Source organism: Nerophis ophidion, linkage group LG10, assembly GCF_033978795.1.
Source record: "Nerophis ophidion isolate RoL-2023_Sa linkage group LG10, RoL_Noph_v1.0, whole genome shotgun sequence".
In the NCBI taxonomy this organism is placed as follows: Eukaryota; Metazoa; Chordata; class Actinopteri; order Syngnathiformes; family Syngnathidae; genus Nerophis; species Nerophis ophidion.
Genome location: NC_084620.1, coordinates 35,398,060 through 35,410,638, shown reverse-complemented (window position 1 = coordinate 35,410,638; position 12,579 = coordinate 35,398,060).

The window sequence follows — 12,579 nt, the reverse complement described above, 5'->3', positions numbered from 1 at the left end:
TATGATGAAATCAGCACATTAAGTAAGTGTCTAAAAGGGTTAGATAGCTTAATGGCTTAAAACTGCCGAAGGTACAGATGTGTTAAAGGAAAGGACAGTCTTCTAATGGATTCATTACAATCTTTGCAATCTGGGAAACGTTTGCTGTGGTCTGGAACAACATGTCACACAGCCAGAAATTCAGCCAATATTACATTAAGATAATGTGTCATGAGACATGCATGTATAAATTAAATACACAGAGGACATAAGTACATGAAATTCAATGAACTCAAATATATCTACAAATGAGGCATAATAATGCAATGTGTACAAACAGCTAGCCTAAATGGCATTTTAGCATCGATTAGCTTGCAGTCATGCAAACACCAAATAAGCCTGATAACCACTCCAGCAAATCAATACAATCCACAAAGCTCCACTCTGTGCATTCGCACACAGCATGAAACATTTGGTGGACAAAATGAGACAAAGGAGTGGCATGAAAAACATCTTTCTGTGGTAGTGTCGGATAAATATGTACATGTAAACAAACTACGATGAGTCGTAGGACAAAACAGTGCTTGCCAAATACTCATCAGTGAAGCATGTCTAACAATTAGGAAAGTTTGTGTCATGTCTGTTCTCCTACTATTTTCACACATCGCTGAAAGAGGTCCAATCTTGGCAAGCTGGGTAACATTTGCTGTGGTCTGGAACAACATGGCACACAACTATCAGAAATGCAGCCAATATTGCATACAGATAATATGTCATGAGACATGCAAATATAAATGATAAGTAATACATGGGTTGTACTTGTATAGCGCTTTTCTACCTTCAAGGTACTCAAAGCGCTTTGACACTACTTCCACATTTACCCATTCACACACACATTCACACACTGATGGAGGGAGCTGCCTTGCAAGGCGCTAACCAGCACCCATCAGGGGCAAGGGTGAAGCGTCTTGCTCAGGACACAACGGACGTGAAGAAGTTGGTACCAGGTGGGGATTGAACCAGGGACCCTCGGGTTGTGCACGGCCTCTCTCCCACTGCGCCACGCCGTCCCTATATAGATTAAATACACTGAGGACATACGTAAATGAAATTAAAATGAACTCAAATATACCCACAAACAAGGCATAACGATGCAATATGTACACACAACTAGCCTAAATAGCATGTTAGCATGGATTTTTATATAACCTCAACAAAGCTCACCTTTGTGCATTCACGCACAGCATAAAACATTTGGTGGACAAAATGAGTCAAAGTAGGAGTGGCATAAAACACGTCTTTCTGTGACAGCGTTACAGAAAGTTGTACATGTAAACCTACTACGGTGAGTTCAAGGTCTGACAAAATTAGTAGGACAAATCTGTGCTGGCCAAATACTCTCATCAGTGAAGAATAAACAGAAACATATATTTTCCTTTTTTAAAAAAAGCTCCAGGTGCTAAAGAGCCGCATAACCCCCGCACTAGGCAAACATTTTTGCTCCAAAGTATATCAAAATAAAGCACAAATAGAAACGTATGTTGTGTCCATCCATGCAAAGACCGAGATGTTTCAAACCAGACCTGTGAGTGGGCTTTTTGCTTTTGTTTCCAGTGAGTGTGCTTGTGTGCCGCTTCATTAACTTGAATGTGCAATGTGCATTTGCACTACAGGTGAAAAGCCTCTTGTTAGTGATTGAGATCGAGGCTGCTGCTGAGGGGGAGGGCGTATTACCTTAACGCGGGAGATACTTTGCCATGATGCACGCTATACACGCAAGATAAAGGCAGAAAGAAGAAAAATATGAAGCAAAATATTACATTATGAAAGCATAACAATCTAATTTTTGCAAAAACGTTTTTATGTCCACAAACACAAGGAGTGTTTTTTGAGATTAATTATTGTCCATTATTGTGACAAGGGACATCTGCATGGTCACATCTTCCCCTTCTTCCTAATGAGCAACTTCCATATCCGTATTTCTTTCTAAGGAAATTACCTACACGCTGTCATTTGGGAAGGCAGGGGAAAATATGAGTTGTCAAACCAAGGCTCTGTTACTCAAATTCTTGCCTATTACTTAGTATTTGACAGTGACGTTAGAAAAGTGCTTAATGCATTTTTTAAGCAGATCACCTGCATCAAGCTGAAAAGTGTTGGCGCAGCAAACCCTGTCGCAATCATTTTATTAAAGGGGATCTGCACTTTTTGGGGGTGGAATTTTGCCTATGCTTCACAATCATTATGAAAGACGTGACGGCAGATATGTGTTGTTTTTTCTGCATTCTAAATTCATAAATAGTCTGCTTACAGCGGAGCCGATGGATGTTCCTTTATTCCACCCAAAAAACCCAATGAAAAACCATTCAAAAAGCACCAACAATAGTGCTAACGCAGACAAACTATTTATAGTGGCGCAGTGGACTATATATAGTGTGTGTGCCTATGTTTCCATCATCTTAGGGGACGTGCCAGCAATCTGAGGGTTACTGGTTCAATCCCCACCTTCTACCATCCTAGTCACGTCCATTGTGTCCTTGGGCAAGACACTTCACCCTTGCTCCTGATAGGTCCTGGTTAGCGCCTTGCATGGCAGCTCCCGCCATCAGTGTGTGAATGTGTGTGTGAATGGGTGAATGTAGAAATACTGTCAAAGCGCTTTTGGCTCCTTAAAAAGGGGTAGAAAAGCGCTATACAGATACAACCATTTACCGTTTTTTTTTCATCTTTGCTCGTGAAAATTAATTCTGGAACATATATCATGCCTATCACCTGGACAAGTTCATACACTTTGACAGCCAATTTAGACATGCCGAGAACGACACAAAAATACACCTGGTTCCACCACCCCCATTGTGAGGATTTGGAGTATTTTTCCATCTAAAACTGCAATTTGACAAAATCCCAGCAGTCGGCATCCTAATGACAGCAGACATTGTACAGTAAGTGGTGTTTTTATATGTGGGTTGGCTCTCGTGAAGTCTGCAATGAGTAATAATCTATGATGTAGTGGGAGATACAAAGAGAACGTGAAATTAATACGCCGTGTAGGCTGAAGAAAATCAAAATAGGTTATTTCATCCATCCATTTTCTACCGCTTATTCCCTTTTGGGGTGGCGGGGGGCACTGGTGCCTATTTCAGCTGGTGTCTATCTCAGCTACAATATATTTTTCTAAATCCTGTATGACATTCTGACAGTAAAATTACAGTTGTGTCTAAATATTTTTTTAAGTTACTCAAAATTAATTATGCAAGCGTGTTATAACCTGTAATTAATTGTGATAAATTTGACATTTCATTTGACAGCACTAATTTATACATGTGTGTGTATATCCATCCATCCATTTTCTACCGCTTATTCCCTTTGGGGTCGCAGGAGGCGCTGGTGCCAATCTCAGCTACAATCGGGCGGAAGGCGGTGTACACCTTGGACAAGTCGCCACCACATCACAGAGCCAACACAGATAGACAGACAACATTCACACTCACATTCACACATTAGGGCCAATTTATTGTTGCCAATCAACCTATCCCCAGGTGCATGTTTTTGGAAGTGGGAGGAAGCCGGAGTACCCGGAGGGAACCCATGCATTCACAGGGAGAACATGCAAACTCCACATAGAAAGATCCCGAGCCTGGGATTGAACCCAGGACTGCAGGACCTGCGTATTGTGAGGCAGACACACTAACCCCTCTTCCACCGTGAAGCCCCAAAATATGTAAATATTAAATGTTATTATTACCGTGCTCTTACATATATTTATATATTAGACCTTAATAAGGTGTTTGGATGTTTTTCAGGGCTTTCTAGGCAGAACAGAACTTTATAGTCTCCATTGTAAGCAGACTTTTGAACGCATTTATTTAATATTTAGAATACATTAAAAAAAAAGAGAAAAAAAAGAGTTCTTGTCTTACATAAGGATTGTGAATGAATTCCAAAGAAGTGCAGTTCCCCTTTAAGTCTTGTAAGTCAAGTTAAAAAAGCTGTTTGGAGCAGTTTCGGTTTAGTAAGAGGTAGTTTGTTCTCCTGCTTAAGGGTCATTCCAATTTAGTGTTGCCAATCGACCTGTCCCCAGGTGCGTGTCTTTGGAACCCACACAGTCATGGGGAGAACATGCAAACTCCACACAGGAAGACCGGGGATCGAACCCAGGACTTTCATATTGAGAGGCACATGCACTGACCCATGTTCTGACACATTTTAGGTCATTTTATCAAATTGTCATGCCACTCGAGTTCTGTTCCTGCAGTGCATATAAGTTGACCACTTTCAAAACAGAACCACTGAGTTGTCACGAACAACAAAATAGCTCGGGCATCAAAACGTGATGGAGAGTCACTGAATTTATAGCGGCTACTCAATGTGTTCACTTTAAAAATGTCAAAACCTGTGTGTGTGTGTGTGTGTGTGTGTGTGTGTGTGTGTGTGTGTGTGTGTGTGTGTGTGTGTGTGTGTGTGAATTTGCATTACCCGTCACAACTTCCTACGCGCTCCCTCCGGTCACACCCACCCGGGCTGCAGCTCCCCAGGCGAACGCGCTCCCTCTTTTCCGCCCCTTCGACTTCGTCTGTCACAGATGCTGTGGCTTCCCTCCGCCGCCATCGCCGCACTCAGCCACCTGATGCACGCACACGTGCGTCCGCGTGTTGCCGTAGACAGGAAATGGCAAAGCGTGACTATTTAATCAGTCGTGGCTCTTAGCGCGAGCAACACACCTTGCTGGCTGTTTGAGTGACAAGCGTGGCAACGTCAGAGTGCATTCCTCACGGCTGTCGTCAAGTCGGGGGGCGGAGAAGGAGGGTCACATGGCTCCGGCGAACCCCTCATGCAAACCCAGAGATTCATCAGCAAAATGATTAGAATCAACATCATTGAGGGAAACATGACTTCCAATGTTGACTTTGCGAACAGGACTTTGACAGCAGGTCAGTGTTTCAACTTAAAGAGCCCAAACACGCCTCTAGAACCGCATGCGGCTCTTTAGCGCCGCTCTAGTGGCTCCCTGGACCTCTTCCAAAGATCTGAGAAAATGAACTCACCGTAGTTTGTTTACATGTACGACTTTCTCTGACGATGCCACAAAAAGACGTGTTTTATGCCACTCCTCCTTTGTCTCATTTTGTCCACCAAACATTTTATGCTGTGCGTGAATGCACAAAGATGAGCTTTGTTGAGGTTCTATAAAAATCCATGCTAACATGCTATTTGGGCTAGCTGTGTGTACATATTGCATCATTATGCCTCGTTTGTGGGCATATTTGAGTTCATTTAATATCCTTTACGTATGTCCTTTGTGTATTTCATTTATATTTGCATGTCTCATAACACATCTGTATTTAATATTGGCTGCCCTTTCTGGTTGTGTGCCATGTTGTTCCAGACCACAACAAAAGTTACCTAGTTTGCAAAGATTAGACCTCTTTTAGAGATGTGTGAAAATAGAAATATATTTTTTTTGTTTGAATATTTTCTGTAAAAGAACAAACCTGACACAAACCTTCCTAATTGTTAGAAATCCCACTGTTTAAACATGCTTCATTGATGAGAGTATTTGGCAAGCACCATTTTGTCCTACTACTCATCGTAGTTTGTTTACATGTCCAAATTTTTCCGACACTGCCACAGAAAGACCTGTTTTATGCCACTCCTTCTACGTCTCATTTTTTCCACCCAATGTTTTATGCTGTGCGTGAATGCAAAAGGGTGAGCTTTTTTGATTTTATTTATTTGCTGGAGTGCTTATCAGGCATATTTGGTCACTGCATGACTGCAAATTAATCGATGCTAACATGCTAAATAGACTAGCTGTATGTACATATTGCCTCATTATGCCTCGTTTGTAGGTATATTTGAGCTCATTCAATTTCCTTTACTTATGTCCTCTGTGTATCTAATTTATAGTTGCACATTATCTGTTTGTAATATTGGTTGCATTTCTCATAATTGTGTGTGTGCTATGTTGTTCCAGACCACAGCAAATGTTACCCAGCTTGCAAAGATTGTAATAAATCCATTAGAAGAAGACAGCCTGCCGTTACCTTAAACTTGGACACACATTTCTATCGGTTTGCCATTCTGAGCCAGCAATTTCCAGGAGTCATCTCATCCTGCTTCCATTCTACTACTGATTTCCAATGTTGCAAAAATGAGTAAAACAAAAATTAAAATACATTTCTGTCAACAAATATTTGCGTCCGCCTTTGATAGTAGACTAATATAGCTAATATAGACACTTACATCATGTGTTCATTAAAACACTTTGTGACGTGTTTCCTGCCGTCATCGTGTGGGGTTGCAAGATGCATCATAGCAGGTTTGACTCGTGTTTTTTTTTTTTCAATATACATCAGGTCTTGCCAGTCTGTCGTGCCAATTTCGCGCGGGTGTGTGGTGTACGCACCAGACGCTGATGGCTGCAGTGTCGCTCCAGGCGTGACCCGCTTCTTTGCTTCGCTGCATGCTCCACCTTCTCGCCGCCATCTTGGGCCGGACCATCGTTTGTCCGAGCCCGCTGTCGGCTAGTCGCCTTCGTCTCTCCACACACTTATATAAGGCTTTTAATTTTTTGCGGCTCTGGACAGATTGTTTTTGTTTATTTTTGGTCCTGTATGGCTCTTTAAACATTTTGGTTTGTTGACCCCTGTCTCAATCGAGCACCCGTTGGTCATCCTGGGTGTGTTAAATTCATAAGCTCCACAAGTGATGGCATCGTGGAGGAGTGGAAGAGGATTATGGTAACAAACTGCAGAGTTCTGGTGGATTCCATGTCCAAGAGCATTAGACTGGACTTGATAACGAGTGTGCTTGCAAAAATGTACACAAAGGCACTGTAGGTTACATACTATTGGACTTTGTAGAAAGCATCAACGAGATGCCACCTTTGTTTCATTTGATTGGCTCAGATTACTGGTTGGTTTTGGTGTTGATAGCTATACTCCCCATCGCAGATAACACATACATTTTTGCTGAATGACTTCATTTGGAGTTTTGTAACAACACGTTTTTGTTGGTTATCGGGGCTCCTGGAGAAAATAAGGATAAAGGTCAAACGTTTTCTAGTGAAGTGTTTAATTAATGGTGGGACATCAGGGCCACTAGGCCTTCTCTGCTGGCCTAACATAACCAGAAATCATGATCATAATTAAAGATAAAATATTTTTTAATTACTTTCCCTAAATATCGAAAAGTATTCATATTCTCTTCATATCATTTTATGCTCCTTCCAGCGCTGTTGTTTTTAGTTCATAGAGTTTTTATCCAATCAGAATTCAGCTAGCTTATGTTGCCACGCTGTACCGAATCTGCCGAGGCCTTCAGAATCAGCAATGCGGGCATTCGTGCACTGTAAGTGAACAGGGACATTAGGTTGATAGACAGTTGCGATAGCCGATCAGATCATGAGTTGCCGTAAATAAGGCCATGAAGATGGCCTAAGGCAGATATATATTTCGATGTTTTGAGCTAGGTAACATAATAACTGCATTACCCAGCATGCCACAATAGTGAAGAGCATGTGCAGTAGCCCAGTTTAGGTTGTTGAATGTAGCCATGAAGCCGGCAGCTGGATGTTTTTGATGAGCACGCTTTGGAGCAAACTTTAAGAACTCAGCCAACACGCCTCGTCTGCATCTTTCATGATTAGACAAGACAACACATATATTTGCAAGGCAATTTTCAAGAAGGATATTTAAAGAGAAACTACATCTTGTGAGCTGATGTCGGCCAACCCCGGAAGCTCAAATGGGTTCTACAAATTGTGAGTTCAAATATTTTATCTCTATTTTTTCACGTTTAATATGCTTTTTTGCAATTTTAAATTTTGACAGTACCAAATAAGATATGTTTTAATTGCTGATGCGGGTTTATTGATTTTTTAATGCGCCGGAAAATAACCCGTTTTGTACTCTGTTGATGTGGTTCAATGCACGGTATATGTGTTCCTGTATAGTATTTCTCCAGAAATGGTCATGTTGTGACATAAATGATGTTATTTTGAGAGGTACTCATTGAAGTCGGACATCATTGAAGGTCTAGGTGGGAAACGCACAACCCGCCACTGGTTTTAATGGTTATACACCTGCAAAGTGCCTTCCTCTTGGCTCCAAAATTAGTTTGCCTTCAAGTTCCCAATCTCCCGTATCCCTTTCTTTCCACCTATAGTTCTAGCATGGCCGCCTCGTTTTCTAGCCTGTGCCTGTGGAGGTGGGCTGCCATGCCCAGCAGCAGGTATACAAGGGCCAAAGAAGACAGCGGCGCTTGGATTAACCCCAACAGGAAGTGCGGGGATTTAACCCAGCAGGCTTCTTCTCTCTCTTTTTCTTGGTTTCACTTTGCCTCCTCATTCCTGCCTAACTCTTAGTCCATCTGTTGAGACCTCGCTTCCAAACGCAAGGTGAACGGGAAGTTATCAGGGAAATGTATTGATTCGTTCTTTAATTGCTACTACACTGGCGGTATAGCTCGGTTGGTAGAGTGGCCGTGCCAGCAACTTGAGGGTTCCAGGTTCAATCCCCGCTAGCCACTGCCGTTGTGTCCTTGGGAAAGACACTTTACCCACCTGCTCCCAGTGCCACCCACACTGGTTTAATTATAACTTAAATTTTGGGTTTCACTAAGTAAAAGCGCTTTGAGTGACTAGAGAAAAGCGCTATGTAAATATAATTCACTTCAATGCACTACTAGTTTTGTTCCAATACCTTCAATTTAGTACCGGTACCAACATTTTTTGATACTTTTCGGTATTTTTCGATACTTTTCTAAATAAAGGGGACCACAAAAAATTGCGTTATTGGCTTTATTTAAACAAAAAATCTTAGGGTACATTAAAGATATATGTTTCTTATTGCAAGTTTGTCCTTAAATGAAATAGTGAAAATACAAGACAACTTGTCTTTTAGTAGTAAGTAAGCAAACAAAGGCTCCTAATTTAGTCTGCTGACATAGGCAGTAACATTGTCATTTTCCTTTATATTATTTTGTCAAAATTATTAAGGACAAGTGGTAGAAAATTAATTGTTAATCTACTTGTCCATTTACTGTTAATATCTGCTTACTTTTCTTTTAACATGTTCTATCCAAATGACCGGTGCTTTTTAGAGGCGGTATAGTACCGACTATGATTCATTAATATCGCGGTACTATACTGTACAACCCTACTTGCTACATATTTTAATGTATTTTATTTTGGATTTGAAATCTCATGAGCGACTGCATCCCATGTTGTCAGTCGTCAATATATTTTTATATCCTGTATATTTCCCACACAATGTGAGGGGGTTAACCTGAGTGGTGCGTATCATGTGTTATTAATTTGTCTTGCTGTCAGTCGAAACACACTCACGGCTGTATTTATTTGGGCGCCCTCTCAGGCGCCATTAGGGCGTCAGGTTATTGCTTTTTGATTGTATTTATTCTCCCTTCTGCCTTTCATATCCGCTATCTTCAGCAAACAATATTACCCGGAAATGCACTTCCCCGCCGCCGTTGTCACAATCTGACTGATTGATTTGTGAATAAATAAATAAATATTAGTTTATTGCTTTTCCCTGTTGGTTTTCTTCGGTAGAAGATATCCGAAATGTGATTAAGTTTATCATCCTGCTGTGCATGAACGTAAATAAATAATGAAAATAATGATATTGTGTCATATCCTAAATTAGTAATGTCAGTTTATGAACACGGCAACATAACATATTAAAGTCAAACAGTCATCCGGCGGACAATTGCAACCGTTAAAAAGTACCTCTTTCCCAGAATCTACAGTCAGACCATTTTGATAAGGATATCATACTTACAAGAACCTGTATTGTCAGCAGAAAGCCTGCTGGCAGACATTGTAGATGTGTTAATAACACTTCTCAACACAACCCTGTCTCTTACCCAAGTCTTGGGGCTGTAACCAGATAAAAGGGGACAGGGGCTGAAAACTGTTGCAGTGCTTATGGGGGTGGTCAAAAGTTTACATACACTTATGAAGGACTGTGACGGGTCTCGGGCCGTCATCGTGTGGGTTGCAGTGCCAATCGATACAGGACGCATCGTAACGGGTTTGACTCTGGTTTATTCTTTCAATAAACATGACTTGTTGCCAGTCGGTCGCGCCACTTTCTAGCGCACTGGCTCTTCCTGCTCGTCGCGGCGCACCTTCCGGTGGCCAGTGGCTGCGTCTCCTGTGGGGGCTCATATTGCTCAGGGTCTCTCTCGTCAGGTCGTTGTTTGCCGTGGTTTCCTCGCCTACTTTTGCCGCGATCATTCTTCCCTCTCTCCTTTTTTACTGCAGCAGAAGCTGTAGAGATTGACTGCAGGTGTGTCGGTTACGCACCTGACTCGGCTGGCTGCAGCGTCGCTCCGAGTGCGCTCCGCCTCTCCTCTGCGCCGCATGCCCCGCCTTCGTCCTATCCCGCTGTCGGCTCGTCGGCTCCGTCTCTCCACAAGGACATAATGTCATGGCTGTCTTGAGTTTATAATAATTTCTACAACTGTTTTTGTGATGGGGGATTGGAGTACATACTTGTCTATCACAAAAAAACATTCATGAAGTTTGGTTCTTTTATGAATTTACTATGGGTGTACTGAAAGTGTGACCAAATCTGCTGGGTCAAAAATATACATACAGCAATGTTAATATTTGGTTACATGTCCCTAGTGTATGGCGTTTTTGGTAGCCATACACAAGCTTCTGGTTGAGTTTTTGACCACACCTCTTGACAAAATTGGTGAAGTTCAGCTAAATTTGTTGGTTTTCTGACATGAACTTGTTTCTTCAGCATTATCCACACGTTTAACCTCTAAAGGCCTTAGTGGCCACATGCGTGGACAGCACATTTTAGCTCTTATTTCCAAAATTGTGTACACTACTGAATTGGGGTCTTATGCCAACATATGGACACTAATACTGCTACATGGTGGTGTCAGAAGAATATAACGGCGTAGTGGAGTGGGAGAGTGGCCGTGCCAGTAATCTGAGGGTTACTGGTTCAAACCCCAACTTCTACCATCCTAGTCACGTCCGTTGTGTCCTTGAGCAAGACACTTCACCCTTGCTCTTGATGGGTCCGGGTTAGCGGCGTGCATGGTGGCTCCCGCCATCAGTGTGTGAACGTGTGAATGTGTGTGTGTGAATGGGTGAATGTGTAAATAGTGTCAAAGCACTTTGAGTTCCTTTAAAAAAAAAAAAAGGTAGAAAAGCGCTACACAAGTACCATTTATAACATACAATGGAATTTGGGGGAAAAAAAGTGTAAATATAAAAATTAGCATGACACTACACATGAAGTACACATTTGTTACTTATGGACTAAGTACATCATATACAAAGATGATTTTTATTTTTTATTCTAATTAGTGTCTAATAAGCCCAAATAGCAAAGAGAAATAATAGTTTAAAAAAAAACACGTAAACAAACAGCTTGGGCTTTAAGAGGTTAAGTCAGGACTTTTGGAAGGCCATTCTAAAACCTTAATTATAGCCTGATTTAGCCATTCCTTTACCACTTTTGATGTGTGTCATTGTCCTGTTGGAACACCCAACTGTGCCCAAGACCCAACCTCTGGGCTGATGATTGTAGGTTGTCCTGAAGAATTTAGAGGTAATCCTCCTTTTTTATTGTCCCATTTACTCTCTGTAAAGCACCAGTTCTATTCGCACCAAAACATGCCCGGAGGGCAATAATACCACCACCATGCTTGACGGTATGCATGGTGTTCCTGGGATTAAAGTCCTCACCTTTTCACCTCCAAACATATTGTTGGGTATTGTAGCTAAACCGCTCATTTTTTTTTCTTCATCGGACCACGGAACTTTTCCTTCAGAAGGTCTTATCTTTGTCCATGGTCACATTTTCAGTAGACCCATAATAAATTCATAAAAAAAAATAACTTCATAAATGTTTTTTGTGACCAACAAGTATGTGCTCCAATCACTCTATCACAAATAAATAGGAGTTGTACAAAATATTGGAAACTCAAGAGAGCCATGATAGTATGTTCTTTACAAGTGTATGAAAACTTTTGACCACGACTCTACCTGTAGAAAACATGACTAAAGGCAGTCAATGTAAACGTTACACAGGTGTATGTCCTGCCCATTTCTATACCTTGTCCTATAATGTGTAGTCCCCGGTTGCAAAAAACGTCCTCAGCTCCAACGCGAAGCCGTTCAGACGTAATGCCTGCTGACTTGTGGCTTTGATTGACATTGCCGACTTAACTGGAGGCATAAATCCAAAGCCACTGGGCTGACTATCGGCTGTAAACAGCAATAAATAAACAGTGATAAACTCATCATTATACCTGAGGCCATGTCGCTCGGCAGTAGTCCTTGCAAGTTAGAAAATAAAATAAAATCTTGCAGTCACTTAATTTAAGTGCCGCCATAAGATTCACTGGCCTCTTGGCTTATTGTCACCTTTAGGGAACAGTAATAATGTGCCAGGAAGGAGCGGCAATCTTTTTTTTTTAAATGTATTTACACTCCGAAGCACGCACTTCTTCATGTTTAATTAAGTGTTGTTATGACTCGCATGTGAAGTGCTCTGGTGCTGCCAAGTCCACGTGATCATATGCGAGGAATAAAATATGTTTTTTTTTTTACAG